Below are 15,974 nucleotides of genomic sequence, written 5' to 3'. Positions count from 1 at the left end.
CTCTGATGGTGACACAGTTGGCTCCTGGGAGTATTACAGGACTGCCAGGTTGTTATATCTGCTGTGCAGCAACAGACTAATACACTGAGACAGCAGGGTTTGCAGCAGAGAAAGAGTTTAATCGTTGCAAGGCTGCCAAAGGAGGTAACAAGAGCGATTCTCAAGCCTCAAATCCATTTCATCAAAGGGTTCTGGGCAAGGGTCTCTAAGGAGATCATGGAGGGCAAGGAGCTAGAAAATTGGGGTCATTGTTTGGTCATGGTAAGGGGATGAAGTCAACAGCATGTGGAAACTGCATTCTTCCATGGGTCAGCTTCCTACTGGGCTCTTCAGACCAGCTGGCATGGGTAGTTTTGTTGGAATACAGAACCTAAAGGAGAAACTCAAACAGAAAGCTTATCATCTCACAATGTCTTAGATTTTATCTATAGAACAAAGAATATTGTGACAAGGGCTACATTATCCTGGAGGTCTTCCTGGAGTAGTAAGTAGTAACCAGCTACAAGGAAGTGAGACAAAGGGCAAGCTGGCTTAATAATTACCGCTGATTGAGCTGCAAGCCTAGCTGAATTTTATTTTTTCCCTTAATCTATTTTATAAAATTTTCTTGGGGACGGTTTCAGGAGCACTACCTTCCAAGAGCCTGGAGCATGGGGTGTGCAGATCACCTGCATCAGAATTAGAGGTCAATAGAAAAGACTTGGAGATTTCACTCAAGGCAAAGCAGGAAATGCAGATCCACCAACTTTTTTCCTCATAAAGTATAAATAGTTAATTAAACCCTAGCTATTGTCAATAAGTAGGGAATGAGTAGGTTGAGTTTGAACTAGAGTTCTATGCCTCCTTTGACCTAGTTAAATAAGGCGACAGGATAAATTAGCTTCTAAAATCAAACACAGGAATAAAATGTGCTTTCTTATGCCATTTTAAAACAATTTTGGAGAATACATTTTTTAATTCTACATTTGGTTTCTTTACAAATATTATGACAACTGGCATTACATTTGGGAACTGAAACACTTTCCCCTTTCTCCACAACTTTCCTAAATTTTCATGCATTTTCTACTTCTGTGGCCACCATCCCCGCGACTCATTTCTACCCAGCCCAGTCCTTTTTCATTCCTGTACTCACCATGCTATTCCTTGGTTTGAATGTAGTAATTTTAGTCCAAGAGAAAAAAAGCACTATATAAATAAATCTTTATTACTGTCATAGCATTGTTAAAGGATTTCCTAGTTTGAGCTGCTCTTCCTTTGAAATCACCACCTTACCAGGGCAGAGAGGATCCTGCTAGGCATTTTAAATTAGAGAAGACAGGTTTACTGTCAAGGCAGGTCAATCAAATTATAATTGGCTCTAATTTGCACTCCCACCAGCTGTTAAATTCTTCACCTGCAGCACTCAAAATGGTGTGAAATTCTTTTCGGCTTTGTGAAAGCTTCAAAGAGAATCACTCTCATTCTGGTCCCTAAAACCAAAAGTCTTTGTTACTTTTCATCAGAAGCGAGGAAAATGCACTTTTGACTCTGACTGTGGAAAACAAGGCTTGGTCTGAAGTGGTCTGAACCTGTCAGGGATGGATAAATCCATCTTCTATGAAAGATTGTCCTGGACAAGCCAACATTTCTACCACAAACCAGCTAAGATAGACTTCGCTTTGTTATGGCCAACATAACAAACAACATAACAACATAAGTTGTATTTTCTCTCTTATTGTTAATTGAATTTGTGGCTCTCAGGAGAATCATAAATTTAACACTTAGAAGAAAATGGCAGACAAGGATAGAATTTTGAGATGGAACATACACATATGCTAGTTATGTTGTGAGTATCCATTATGCTTTGAGATAATGTCTGGTGCCGCTTCAGATATTTTGGGCATCTGCATAACTAAAACAACTACAGGAATCTCCTTTCTAGCAGTGCCCACAAACACAAATATACAACACACTATCTGTGGACACACGTATGTACACACATGTTGCCCCTCCAGGAAAAAGTGAAAAGCAACAACCAACTAAGAGGTGGTGAAGACCCATCTTGCTACTCTACCAGCGCCCTTTATAACATTGTTGAAGACAATTCTGAGCAAAACAGTAGACCCACTGATAGCAACAAAAGTAGGGAATGGCGAGATACGAAAGCAATATCAGAACCAAATAATCAACATAACTGTGATTTTGGATGAATTTTGAGTGTCAGTTTGGCTGCAGCTAAGGAAACTCTTTAATTTAAATGACCGCATGTAAGTTGTCCTACTCTTGCCAATGGTACAAACGATTCTCAACAATCTCAGAATGAGAGTCTTTGGGGATAATTGGTGGAGAGAAAATGTAATGAAGAACTAAAGGCTATTTGAAGAAATTGTTTTGGGTTTAGTGTGGGTTTAAGAAAACACAGGAAGAGGTTTTTAAAAATAAAATGAGGCCAGGAGTGGTGTCTCACATATGTAATCCCAGCACTTTGGGAGGCTGTGGGTAGATTGCTTGAGCTCAGGAGTTCAGGACCAGTCTGGATAACATAGTAAAACCCTGTCTCTACAAAAAATACAAAAATTAGCCAGGCATGGTGGCATGCACCTGTAGTCACTGCTACTAGGGAGGCTGAGCTGGGAGGATCACTTGAGCCCAGGAGGCTGAGTTTTGCAATGAGCCAAGATTGCACCACTGCAATCCAGACTGGGTGACGGAGTGAGACTCTGTCTCAAAAATAAAATCTAATAAAATATCACACAATAAATAAGAGAGATAACAACTTTTAGGTAAATTTTCTCAGAAAACAAGACTGGAACATAAATTTATGTGAGGATAATCATAACAATATTATTTAACGGAGCAAAAAACTGGAAACCCAACTTTCTAATAATAAAGGATTAAATTATCTAAGGATTAATCTACTTAGTTAAATGATCTAAGGATTAATCATCTATTTTGTTCCTTAAAATTGAATAACATTCAGCATTTAAATGTTCTTCATGAAGAACTGTATTATATTACATGAGAAAGTCTTCATAACACTGTTAAATGAAAATAGGATAGACTGTGCACAGTATAATCTCACTGATGTAACGATATATGTAGCATATACACATAGTAAAACCCCAAAAAATATTCAGCGAGAGTTGTTATTTCCAAGTGGTGAGTTTACAGGCAATTTTTATTTTTATTTTGTTTTTCCCTACTTTCCAAATTTTACATACTGAATTTTTTGAGATTTTTTATAAACAACAACGAAAACCAATAAATACTTGCAATCAATATAAACTTGGGGTGCAATGCTTAGGTACAAAAAGTACCATGTTTTTATTTCTCTAAATCAAGTGAAATCTCTGCAGCCCAGTGTCTCAGAACAGGCAAGGTCCCCCGCAATGGTCATTATTGGGGCTTTCTTGTACTTCAATGGGGTCAGGAATTGAAAATGGATATAGAAAATCTGGGAAGGACCCAGACCTTCAGTGCATAGTTTCCCATCTTTCCCATCATCCTTTTAGTACCCAGACATGCTTATGCAGAGGTGCTGTGTTCTGGTACTAAAGCCGCAAGGCTGTCCTCCTGTGATCCCCTCTATGACCGCAGGATGAACCACACAAATCCTGCGACTCCACTCAAGGCTCCATCATCACTTGGTGGCTGTAGTCCTCCTGCCCCAAGCAAGGACATGGCTTTGAGCAGAGCACAGTTCTCTACAACTTGTGGAACTCCCTCCCTTACCCTACCCCCATCCCCATCCCCATCCCCATCCCCATCCCCATCCCCATTCCCACCCCAAAAAATGTCTCTTAATCTCCAGAAATCTGCCCACTCTAATAAGCACTCCTTCATCCACCTAAATGCTTCCCGCAATTTCTTCCTTGTCATTGGCCTGGTCTTCCAAACAAGTTATGGTCAGTATGGACCCCAAAAGCAACACCCAAGGAATGGTTATTACATACATATGCACATATATGTAGACCTTCCCAAGCATTACCTTTTTTTTTCCTCCTAACAAACCTATGAGATAGCATCATAATTATTCCTATTTTCCAGATGGGAACATTTGAGGCTCAGAGAGATAAACTCACTCTCCAAGTCACACCACTTTCATATACAACTTCTCCTTTTGGTTCTGGCACAAAAAGCCCTTAGCAACTCCCTAAGGCTAGTGGCTCATAACTCAGAATAAAAATTGGCTTCCTTCTTAGGAGGAAAACAGGAGAAACACTGATAATTCCATCAAGCTCCTTCTAGGGCTGAAGGCAAAGGCATAAATAATATCTCAGCACTTTAGACTGCTATCCATTCTTAAGACCAAGAACAAAAAGAAGATAAAGGAAAAGAATGGAAAGCTGTAATATGCTGATTGATAACAACTGCTTCATCCAGAGAAAGTGAACAAGGAGACTCAATGTGCACCGGCCAGGAAGAAATCCACAGAACCTGTGGGGAGAAGAACATCTGGAAATTTTATTTTGGACAATTTATCATCAGGGTCCCGTACTGTGGTGGACACATAATAGGTGGGTAGTAAGTATTTATAGGGTGAACAAGTAAGTGTGCTCTAACAAATTGGTGTGAGACTGTCACAGAATTCCATCCTCTACTGATCCCAATCCCAATTCATATCCTCCTCTCTGGCTGGTTCCCAGCAGAAAGAGTACCTGCAGAGTCATGGTGTGTATGCCCCAAACAGCAGCCCTATGCCCACCAACTCCCTTTACCACAAGAAAAAGAGGCAGGCTCTTATCTTTTTGCCCAAATGGTGTCTATGCCAGTTTTTCAGGGCTGCCATCACAAAATACCACAGACCAAGTAGCTTAAACAACAGAAATTTATTCCCCACGGTGTTGGCAAGGTGGGTTTCTCGTGAGGCCTCTCTCCTCCTTGGCTTTCAGATGGCCACCTTCTCTGTGTCTTTACATGGTCTTCCCTCTGTGGGTGTCTGTGTCTTAATCTTTTCTTATAAGGACATCGCCATATTGGATTAGGGCACAGCCTAATGAACTTCTCTTACCTTAATTGTCTCTTTAAAGACCCTATCTCCAAATACAGTCACATTCTGAGGTATGGGGGCAGGGGGCTAGAATTTCAACATATCTGTATGAGGGAGGGGGAAAACACAATGTAGCCCATAATATTATTTAATGTTAGTTTAGTTTCTCTGAGACAAAGTCTGGTTTCCCTTTTAATATACTCTGAGGATCAACACGACACTTGGAATATGCTACTTCCCTCTGCCTTCACAAGTACATAACTGAACATCAGTGTTTCATGTAGTAAAAGTCAACCCTGTTCACTAAACACTTGCTGTTTGCTCAGAACTGTTCTGTACTATGGGAGCTGCATGGAAAGTTGAACACTTGATTCCTGGACCAGAACTTTGCAACCAGAGACAGGAGATCAGAAGAATGCAGCACATGCCGAGGAACCCATAGTAACAATTCACCCAAGTTTGCTCAGAAAGACAACACAAAGCCCTGGGGATGGAATGACAATGGGTTTTAGTCTACTATGGCCTTATTTCAGCTGTGTAACCATGGACAAATGGCTGGGTCTTTCTGTGCCTCCATTTTCTCATCTATAAAATGGCAATAATAGTAGGAACGACAGAGGGTTGTGGTGAGGATTAAATGAAATAATACATATAAAGCAGTTAATGCAGTGCTCGGCCCACTGTAGTCGCTCAGGAAATGTTAGCATTTGTATTGGTGTTCCTGTGGTAGCCCATACCTGTGCTCAATTTCAAGGACTCAAGAGTCTAACTACTGAGTTAGAGAGGTCAGTCCTAGAAAGAGAGAGAGAGAGGGAAAAACAGTCTTTGAGCAAGTTTTTAAGGCAAACTAGTTTTCCAGGAAGAAGCTGACACTGAACGATGGTGCCAATGATGGAGGAACGTGGATGTAACTAAGGGAGGTAGGGGTGTAGGGAGCAGGAAATTGTCTTGGAGAACTGGATTTGAGGCCACACATGATTTGGTAAATGCCAGCCTGGGAAGCTCCATTTTCTCAGCCCAAGACCCTGGTTTGCCATTTCCTACATTCTCATTCCCTCTTCCATAGCCAGACATATGGGAAATGATATTCACTTGGAAATCAGGACCAGGGATCAAATCTTGCTCCATCTCCTTCTGTGATTTTAGTCAAATTATTGAAGTTTTCTGAACATCAGTTTCCCTCCTACACAATGGGAAAATAAAGCCAGCAATCTGGACAGTGTGTATTAAGTGTCTGCAGCAAAACAAACTCTGATGTTTGGCTCCCTTTCCCCATCTGCTTTAAATACAATTAGCAGGATTGAAGTGTTTCTGTTCCCAATACATACAACCTGAGCTCCATGTACTGCTCCCATGTATTTCTTTGCAGACAGCACAATTATCAGATTCAGTGGAATCAGTTAAACCTCTAAGACTCCAAAAGGAGGTTTTCAAGAAGCCCCCTTTTGAATCATTATTTCAAACATTTTGCCAAATAGCCAGGAAATCACGAAGGGTTTATCAGTATCTGTCAGTGTGGTAAATAGTCAGATGAAGTTTGCCTCTGAAGTACTAGATGACAGCTGATCAATACTCTAATGAAAAAGACCAAGGTGACAAAATTTTAAAAGGGAAATATATCAAAAGACTGGTATGTCTTACATAGTCTTCGAGGAAGAAATGAAAGAGGTAGAAAAAATTAACTACATACATTTGCAATGCTTTATAACTTACAAAATATTTTCACATATAACATTTTATTAATTCTTATAAAAATACAACGAAATACTTAAATTACTGCATGATGAGAACTATTAGTAGATCAAGTATTGTTAAACCAAAATGCATGTGCCTGGGCGTCTTTAAAAGAGCATTTCTCAACCTGGACTCAGGGATCCTGAGAACATGTAACAATCTTTGTAGTCTTATTTGTGCTTTTTTAAATGTCATGTTTTCATTCTGATGATTATCTAAAAAAATTAACCCATGTAAAATCTGGATCATGTGAATAAGTAATTTATAATTGAGTACAACTATGAAATTTCAGAATCTCACTGGCATTGAAGAATTCTTCTTGGTAAATTCTTGTTGATGAGCTAATGAGAAAATAATTAAGATGTCCTTGGTAAGCATATGTATTAGTCTGTTTTCATGCTGCTGATAAAGACATACCTGAGACTGGGAAGAAAAAGAGGTTTAATGGACTTAACATTCCACATGGCTTGGGAGGCCTCACAATCATGGTGGAAGGCAAGGAGGAGCAAGTCACATCTTACATGGATGGCAACAGGCAAACAGAGAGAGTTTATGCAGGGGAACTCCTCTTTTTAAAACCATCAGATCTCATGAGGCTTATTCACTATCACAAGAACAACATGGGAAAGACCTGCCCCCATGATTCAGTTACCTCCCACCAGGTCCCTCCTACAACACGTGGGAATTCAAGATAAGATTTGGGTAGGGACACAGCCAAACCATAACAGCATATGATGTGTTCATGCCACTCAAAGACCAACAGACATGCAAAGGAAGTTTGTTCAGGAGTGCCACTAGAGAAAATGATAATGAAACTGAGCCATCACACAGCACTCACTGGTAAATACTTGCCAGATACAGATACCTATGCTATGGCCATCAGCACCATAGTTATTTTTACAAAGAGTACTTCCTTCCACTTAAAAAAAAATTATCCACTACATCAAGGTAAAGATTGTATTTTGAATTTCATTTTTGGAAAGATTTTTTTGGGAGTATATAGTTTGAAATTTTCTATTTGTTCTAAGCTTCTGCAAGGATTATAAGCATAAAAATGTATATCAATTTTGACTTTGTATATTTAAAATTTATTATATACTTATATTTATTATATAATCATTTTATATTTTAAGTTATTTTCTTGTAATCTCACATAAACATTGAGTAAGAAATTGGTATCAGCAAGTTTGAAGACATTGCTTTTTGAAATAGAAATGTTTCTCAAACTTGTTTGTAAATTTTTTAAATTAAATCTCTTGTGGTGACCTAGAAGAGATGATTAAAAGAATTTTGTGAATTCTTTTTTAAGTGAGTAATCTTTTTGCACTTGAACCATCACCAGGTGGTCTTGTCTACTTTCTATGTTTAGATTGTCATATAACCATATTTTCCTGAAGTGGTACATCTGACACAGTGAAATTAGTGAAAGGAGAATCAGGAGAGAGACAGCCAAATCCAGAGGAAAATGCCCATGACATGTTGTGAAAGCTGAATATACGATCAGCCTATAAGTTAAAGAACCACAACTGAAACCCAATACCAAGGCATGCAGGAATGGAAAAACAGAAGAATGTTGCCAGGGTAACTGGCTCTGTATCTGGCGCTCTTCGTGACTTCCTCCATGACTCTGAATAATGTTCTTATTATTGCCTACCTCCTTTTTTTGCCAGTTACAAAATGGGGGCCAAGAATATTAGTTTGTAAAGTGTTTTGTGAATCACAGATGCCCAGTATTCTCAAGCATAAAGATCTTCAAGATGTGCAATTTATGAGTCTTTGAAAGTTATTTGTGCACCATGTCTTGCCATTTTCTTTCTTTTCATTTCACCTCCAATCACTTTACTGCTCTTATGTGAAACAGATGGAATAGAATAAATAGTACTCCAGTTAGGGGGTGTGTTTGATTTCCTACTAAAAGGAATAGTACTTACGGGAACTGAAGGATGTCTTCTCATTTTGTCCCAGGATAAAATGCATGAGGGAAGGGCGTGTCAGCTGTCAGCTTCTAACTAGAGTTGGAAGGAAAAAAAGTGAAAGTTCATAGGAAAAGAGAAGTGAATTTAGGTGACTTCCATAGCCCAAGAACTTTTATTTTGGTTTAATAAAAATTGTGCACACTGTTGCAACTGCTCTCTGGACTGGATCCTCTTTGCTTTTTGTTTAGAAACAAATAAAAATAGCTAAATTATTAATGTGAAGTAAATTGGCTACTATGCATTTAGCATCACTTTTTAATTCACACATACATCTGTATTAACATCTTAATGGTGCTTTACTACAGATTACGCCATAGTCATAATGGCAGCAAAGGAACCATCTAAAGGATAATGTTTGCAGCAGAAACATATTTGAAGAAGGGGATGCTGTTGTTGGGGAATGTCCAAATAAAGTTGGAAAATGCACCTGTGAGGTCAGGGAGTATAGTCCACAGGACTTCCCTCACTCCTGACACCAACAGTAGAGTTCAGGGGTTCCCAAGACCACCCTCAGTTTCAACAATTCAATAGAAGAACTTGCTGACAGCTGTAATAATCTGGTTGTGGTTTATCACAGTGAAAGGATACAAATTCAAATCAGCCAAGGGAAGAGATATGTGGGGCAGAGTCCAGGAGGTTTGTCCACACGGAGCTTCCAGTTGTGTCTTCTCTCCATAGCATTCTGGATGGTGTTAATATTCCTGAAAATAACATATGACATTGTGCATGGAATACCACCAGCCAGGGAAGCTACCCTGAGCTCTGGTGTCCAGAGTTTTTATTGCAGACATGGCTAACTGCACACATAGCTGACCTTTAGTTTCCAGCCTCTCCAGAGGTCGAGATGATACCTTTAGTCTCCAGCCCTTCTGGAGGCTTTCCTGTGGTAGAGCAGATACCACGTGAGCTAAAGTCCCCATCATAAATTACACTGTTAGACTGTCTGTTGTGGTCCAATGCCTCCTGTCATAAATTCTAACTAAATCTCCCAATACAGTTGATCATCAATATCAGTGTTATCATAAGACCTATTTACATAAGGTAATTGAGTCTTACCAGCAGTGCCAATGTTATACCATATCACAGTATGACCATGGTACAGTTCAGCTTTATTACAGAACAAATCACTAAGAATTACAGACATATTTGCTATCCCTTCACGAGATAATCAACCTTGCCCATATACCATATATTACTATGAATAGGCACCATGACAATTAGTCATGATTGGTTATTCTATGGTCCAAGTCAGTTACAGACAAAACCATTCACCCTGTCTCAGTTCACAGGCTTGTACTAAGACCAGTTTTTATTCTGTGCTGTCACATAGCAGGGCTCACCTCCCTGCTACAGGGAGGACATGGTAATATTCAGAACAGTTCCTCCCTCTGATAACTGTACTTTACGATATGTCTTATTTTGATCTATCCTAGAGCAAGGGCAGTCTCATTGCTTCAGCGTAAATTGCAAGTGTTCCTAGAGGACGCCCATAGGTGAAGAGCCATAAGATTCCCATACGTGTGCCTCGCGGGCCTCAACAGCTAGAATGGAGGGCTATTGTTCCATGGCTACTTCAGTCCCTGTCAGTATTAAAATAATGAAGAGACCCTGTTGTGCCTGAGTACAAGGCTTTCCCAACACTGGGTCCTAGCATTATCCAGCATTATTTGTGAGTTGGCCTGTCCTACTTCACTAAAGCCTCATCACCTGTCCAGGCTGACTGTCATTTCTTGCATTCCTCCTGGAAGGGAATTCCCTTTAATCTGCTTATTCTAGTTAATAAGTCTTTTTCTCCAAATGCCACTCCTCACTAAAAGCAAATTCAGCTCCTCCAATGAAGCCTCAACTAGAAGATGTCTCCCCTAAAGCATGTTTCTGTCTCATAGGCCAGTGCTGTGTTCTACCATTCATGTTGTTGCCATTAGGTACTAACAGCCTGAGTGCAACTAAAATACACATTTTGTGCCCAAAATGCTGAGTCCACCATACAAGATACAGGTAGACATAATTTAGTTTCTGTATACCAGGCCTGCTATACCCTTCTTCAACTCAGGGTGGGGCTATTCCCAGAGGAAGTCAGAATCACTACGTGGTACCTACTGCTCTAATCCCATCAGGAACCCACTGGTCTTTCCTATTCTGTTTAATAGCTTACCATCCACAATGTATATTTGATGTATATTTGTGCATAGCATACTATGGAATATCGGGCATGCCACTGCTACATCTTATTCATTATAATCAGGAAGCTTTCTGAGCATGGGATCATCCAGGTTTATCTTTACCCAATAATCCATCAGCTAGGAGTTGTTTACCACATGGTCCAATGGCTCTCTTGGGAGCAGTTTCAAGAAATTCCTTCCTGAGTGATATCCTTTGTAGTAGATAAAACCTGAAAAATAAGGGTCAGAGGTATTGACTTATTACTAGAGCTCTACTCACTCATTAACCATTCCTCCAGTTCATCATATTGTATGACCAGCATGTCTCCCAGGGCAGCGCTACTCAGGTTTGCCGGCTTCTATTCCATCTTGTCAGGTTCCAGAAGCAAGATGAATGTGACAAATACATAGCTTCACCCGTGTGGTATCTAGTATAATTGTGCTAAGAGATAATATTATTCTTTTCCTCTGAGCCTCTCTTAAGGCACCAATGTAAAATTGGATTTCCCTCATTGCAATAACCCATTTATTCATTCCTTTATCCCCAACTGCTAGTTCTTGTTCTCTCCATTTGTGGTTTATTCTTACTCAAACTTTCCTCCTCTGGAAGGGATGTCCAAGGACAAGAAATGTAACCACTTTACATAATATCCATTCAAACATTTCCATTTTAATCCAATCTTCACCTTAATCCCATCAAACACTGCATCCCCATATCCTCTCATTGAACTGTAGATTCCATTACGACTTCACCAACAGGTTTTGGAATCCTAGAGCATTGGGATCCCATGTCAAGAAGCCCTAGAAAATTCTTTTCTCCCTTGACCCCACAGGTCATTTTACCCATACATGTACATTTGCCCTTGGGTTCTCAGTCGGGGATTGAGCAAGAGGATCCTGGCCCCTCTGTCAATTTTCATCTTTATTAATGTGGCAGACCATCTCTCCAGGTGATTCGAGATCAAGTTTCTCATTGTCATCTTTCCCTTCCAGCTTTTCAAATACCTCCAAAATGGAGTAAACAGAGCAGATTTGTTTGGGGTCTTTTAATGTTGGGGGACCAGCAGGGGGGCCCATTGGTCCAGCCAACTTCCAGTAGTGCTACATTAAGACCTCTGTTTCAACCCATTACTATCTGCTTCATTCATCCCATTTCTTAACAACCATCTAAAGATTACCAACCTGCAAGGTTGACTCTCCTGACTCTACTTTTTGTCTTTCCCCATTTTCTTCTGACTAACTCTAATTTTTTTGGCATCTGTAAAACCCATAAGGAAACTAAGACAATAAATGTGATGAAGCTTCACAGACTATTCTTCATATTGCAGCTATAATGTTATATGGGGTACTGATGCAAAGGTAGCTACCTTAATCACAGCATTTACCATGTCTTGGGTAAGGGGCATATCCTGTAGATGAATATCCAGATTATCATAAAGTCAATCCAACATGGCTTGCATACAAGGCATACTAGCTACTTCGTCTGGAGTCTTCCGTTTGGCAAGTATAGGGGGAGTTGGACAGACCCCCATTCTCAAGATAAACTAACTTTATAGTGACTTTTATTCAGTCCACAAGGCTAGCTGTCCTCTCAGGAACAACCTTCTGTGTGTCTAGATCACATATAGCCATCCATGATTGTTCAATAGTGAGCTAGGTCTTATATCAACCCAAACATGCTCTTTCATTCTGCAGCAATCAAAACCAAAGATACATCCCCTAAGTTACTGACTCACAATCCCTTTTTGTAAAGGTTCCTCAGGAATTTGATGATACCAATGCACAAAATGAAATAACTTTTACACTGTACGCCTTGGTTTCACCAGTTCCTTGGTTTTGCCTTTCCCCAAACTGGCCACGTCCTTAATGACTGGAGGTCATAGAGGTGCTACCTATTATTGTCCCAGCATAACTTTTCCCTTTGGTAGCAGCCCTGAGACAATGTGGCCATATCTCAGACTGACAAGACCTGAGCTTGGTATAGAGTCAGGATCTGCCCCAATACTATTTTACTTTCAGTTTAGCAATTATAGATAACAAAGCCAATGGATTGTATACTTAGGGTATTTCTTATTATTTTACATTTTCTTGAGTATCCAGTGAGCTAACTCCTTGGAAGCTGGAGCTATCTCTAAATTCCAATGGTAATTTTGCCTCTAATAACTGATTGCCACACACCTGTAGTTCCATACCATAGGTGACCAGGTAGTCATTCAGGAGTCAAAGGTTCTTCAGCCTCAGCTCTCTCATTCCTCTTCTCAAATCATGTTTCAGTGAGTCAGGGTCACGCTAGAGAATCCCACTCTTGACACCAACTGTGAAGGGGGTATGGTCTCCAAGACCGCCCTTATCTGTGACATCAACTACAAGTTCAGGTAGTCTCCAAGACTACGCTCAATTTCAATTTAAAAAACTCTTTATTCTTTCGGTAAGTTCAACTTATTAACAACATAATACTAAAAGATTTCTTAGGCTTTTCATGGGCCTTACCCAGTTTATGCCACATCTATACCAGCCAAGGCCAACACCATCATGTGCACGGAAAGAATATGGTTAGGATTCTTGCCTTCTCAGAATTATTCTTGAGTTTATTTAGCAGGATAGTGATGTCATCCCTGTCAGCATGGAACTAGGATAAGTTCATGCATGGACAGAAATTTCCTGATGAAGACTTCATTTCAGCCCTGGCACATTTCTACAGCAAATGGTGGACCCAACATAAACAGCTCCCAGTTTTTCATTTGTGCTGCTAAGACTGGCTGGTTGGGTGGTAAGCATACGCCTTTCATCAGAGTGAATGGCAACACAAATATTGCCACAGTTTTGTGCATAGGAATAGCAAGATTAGCAAGAAGTTCACCACTGCTAGCTGCAGTAACTCCCCTAACTTTGATTTGTGTTTATCCTAGCCAACAAACCTTTGCTTCCATACTGGGAAGAGCAGCCTCACACCCAGTTTGACCACATACTCTCTTTATATTCTCATTTGCTACAACTATTTGAATTCTACACTTCCTTTATCCCCCCTCCAATTCTATCTGGACAACAAAGTTAAATTTGTAATTATAAGGTAAAAACAAAGTACAAAAACTTTAAAAGTTTCCTCATGCTCTGCATCTTCTGATCTTTTTATAGAGGTATTATTCAATCCAACCCTTGTTAGTGAATCTTGTTGACACAAAGCCACGTTCTTATCTAAACTAATAAATAAAATATGTCAAAGGGATCCCTAAAAGGGTTTCATGATTTCCAAAACATATTTGATACAAACAAAAACTAACATTTCCTGACTCAGAAGCTTCCCAAATCAGATGGAGAAGTATGCAAACTATATGTTTTCTCTCTCTCCCTTTCTCTCTCTCTCTCTCTGTTTGTTTGTGTGTTACATTTGTTAATTTTGATCAAAACTTTTATCTTATTTGACTCTACAGAGGATATTTCTTGGTTTCCTCCCCAGCATCCCTCCCCTTCTCATAGCCCTGATTTCTATAGGCTCTAGAAATTTCACTCCACCTTCACTCCACTTGTAGTTAAACAAATCAATTTATTTCATCTGTACAATCAAAATGAATCTAGGCAATTTTGTTGGTAATACTGGAGACAAATTTTCTGCTGGTCACACCCAAGCAAGTATGAACCAAAGCCTCAGGGACTGCAGGCATCCATCTTGGTCCCATGAGGAAAGCCAGCCCAAAGGTGAAGCCAACTTTACAGAACACAGGAAAAAGTGTAAAGAAACCAGCACTTTCATGACATTATTGAACAACTGTTACAAGCCTTATTTGAAGTCAATACTTTTCCTGAGTCTTTAAATTAAATGAGCTAACATTTTCTTTATTTTTAAAGCCCTCACCACTGAAAGTGTGATTTGTAGGCCAGCATCATCAGAAATGCACACATGAGATCATACTCTGGATGCTTCTGAGCCAGAATCTGCAGCTTAACGAAATCCCCAGGTGATCTACGCACATGGACATTTGAGAAGAACACACCATGCCTCGTTGAATCAGCTTTGTTTGTGACTGCACCCTGAGTCAGAAGCCTCCAATACTCCTGTCCAGATCAGTGTTCAGACTCCTCTTTAGAGATACAGAAACAGATTCAGGGAGTTTACATGCCAATCAAAGGTTACACACACCCAGAGAGACAGAAGCAGCAGTTCTATCCTGACTCCCAGCAGCTCCATTCCAATTCTCTCCTGTGATGGGAGGGCCCTGATCAACAGTCTCTGTGGGCCTTGTGGCCAGGGTCTAGGGCTACTTGTTCAGCAACCTCGCATTAGTCTTTATTTTAAAAGACTATAGGTTTTAAAGACATTCGTTCTTCCCTGTGTTTATAATCATGGAAAACTCCTTAATCTAGGTAATTTATTTAATGAGTAGCTCCAAATACTGGTTCCCAACTACCAGCAGTTTAATACAAAAATTACAGGCTAGCTTAATTGCACTTAACCAAGTAAGCCCTCTGAACAGTTTTCCTTCATTATTTCTCACTGAAGCATGCACTTTTGGCACAGTTCTCTCTTTATTAATAAAATAAAGGAGGAAGTGTTGAAAAATCCTTATGCTCTTTGATATTTTAAAATCCTTACCTATTTCTAAAATCCAGAGAAAAGGGAATGCTTATACACTGCTGGTGAGAGTGTAAATTAGTTCAGCCATCATGGTAAGCAATGTGGCCATTTCTCAAAGAACTAAAAACAGAATTGCCATTAGACCCAGCAATCCCATTATTGGGTATGTATCCAAAGGAATATAAATTGTTCTACCATAAAGACACATGCATGCGTATGTTCACTACAGCACTATTCGCAATAACAAAGACATGGAATCAACCTAAATGCCCATCAGCAATAGACTGGATAAAGAAAATATGGTACATATATACCATGGAATTCTATGCAGCCATGAAAAAGAATGAGATCATGTTTTTTGCTGCAACATGTTTGGAGCTGGAGACCTTAGCAAACTAACACAGGAACAGAAAAGCAAATACTGCATGTTCTCACTTATAAGTGGGAGCTAAATGATGAGAACACATGGACACATAGAGGGGAACAGCAGACACTGAGGCCTACTTGAGAGTGGAGGGTGGGAAGAGGGAGAGGGTGAGAAAAAATATCTACTTGAGGGA

At 39.8% G+C, this 15,974-nt stretch overlaps 1 long non-coding RNA gene across 1 annotated transcript; it reads right to left on the bottom strand.

Annotated features, from left to right (window-relative positions):
• Positions 1 to 247: 247 nt before the first annotated feature.
• LOC129528222 (uncharacterized) lies at positions 248 to 9,388 on the bottom strand. The gene is made up of 3 exons (XR_008673456.1): positions 9,268 to 9,388; positions 8,635 to 8,712; positions 248 to 370 (listed from the first exon to the last, which is right to left on the bottom strand). It is a non-coding gene; the product is annotated as an uncharacterized lncRNA (long non-coding RNA).
• Positions 9,389 to 15,974: the final 6,586 nt, after the last annotated feature.

The sequence above is a fragment of the Gorilla gorilla genome, chromosome 17, assembly GCF_029281585.2.
Source record: "Gorilla gorilla gorilla isolate KB3781 chromosome 17, NHGRI_mGorGor1-v2.1_pri, whole genome shotgun sequence".
NCBI classification, from domain to species: domain Eukaryota; kingdom Metazoa; phylum Chordata; class Mammalia; order Primates; family Hominidae; genus Gorilla; species Gorilla gorilla.
The sequence above is the reverse complement of the archived record's forward strand: the minus strand, read 5'-3'. Positions and strand labels throughout refer to the sequence as shown.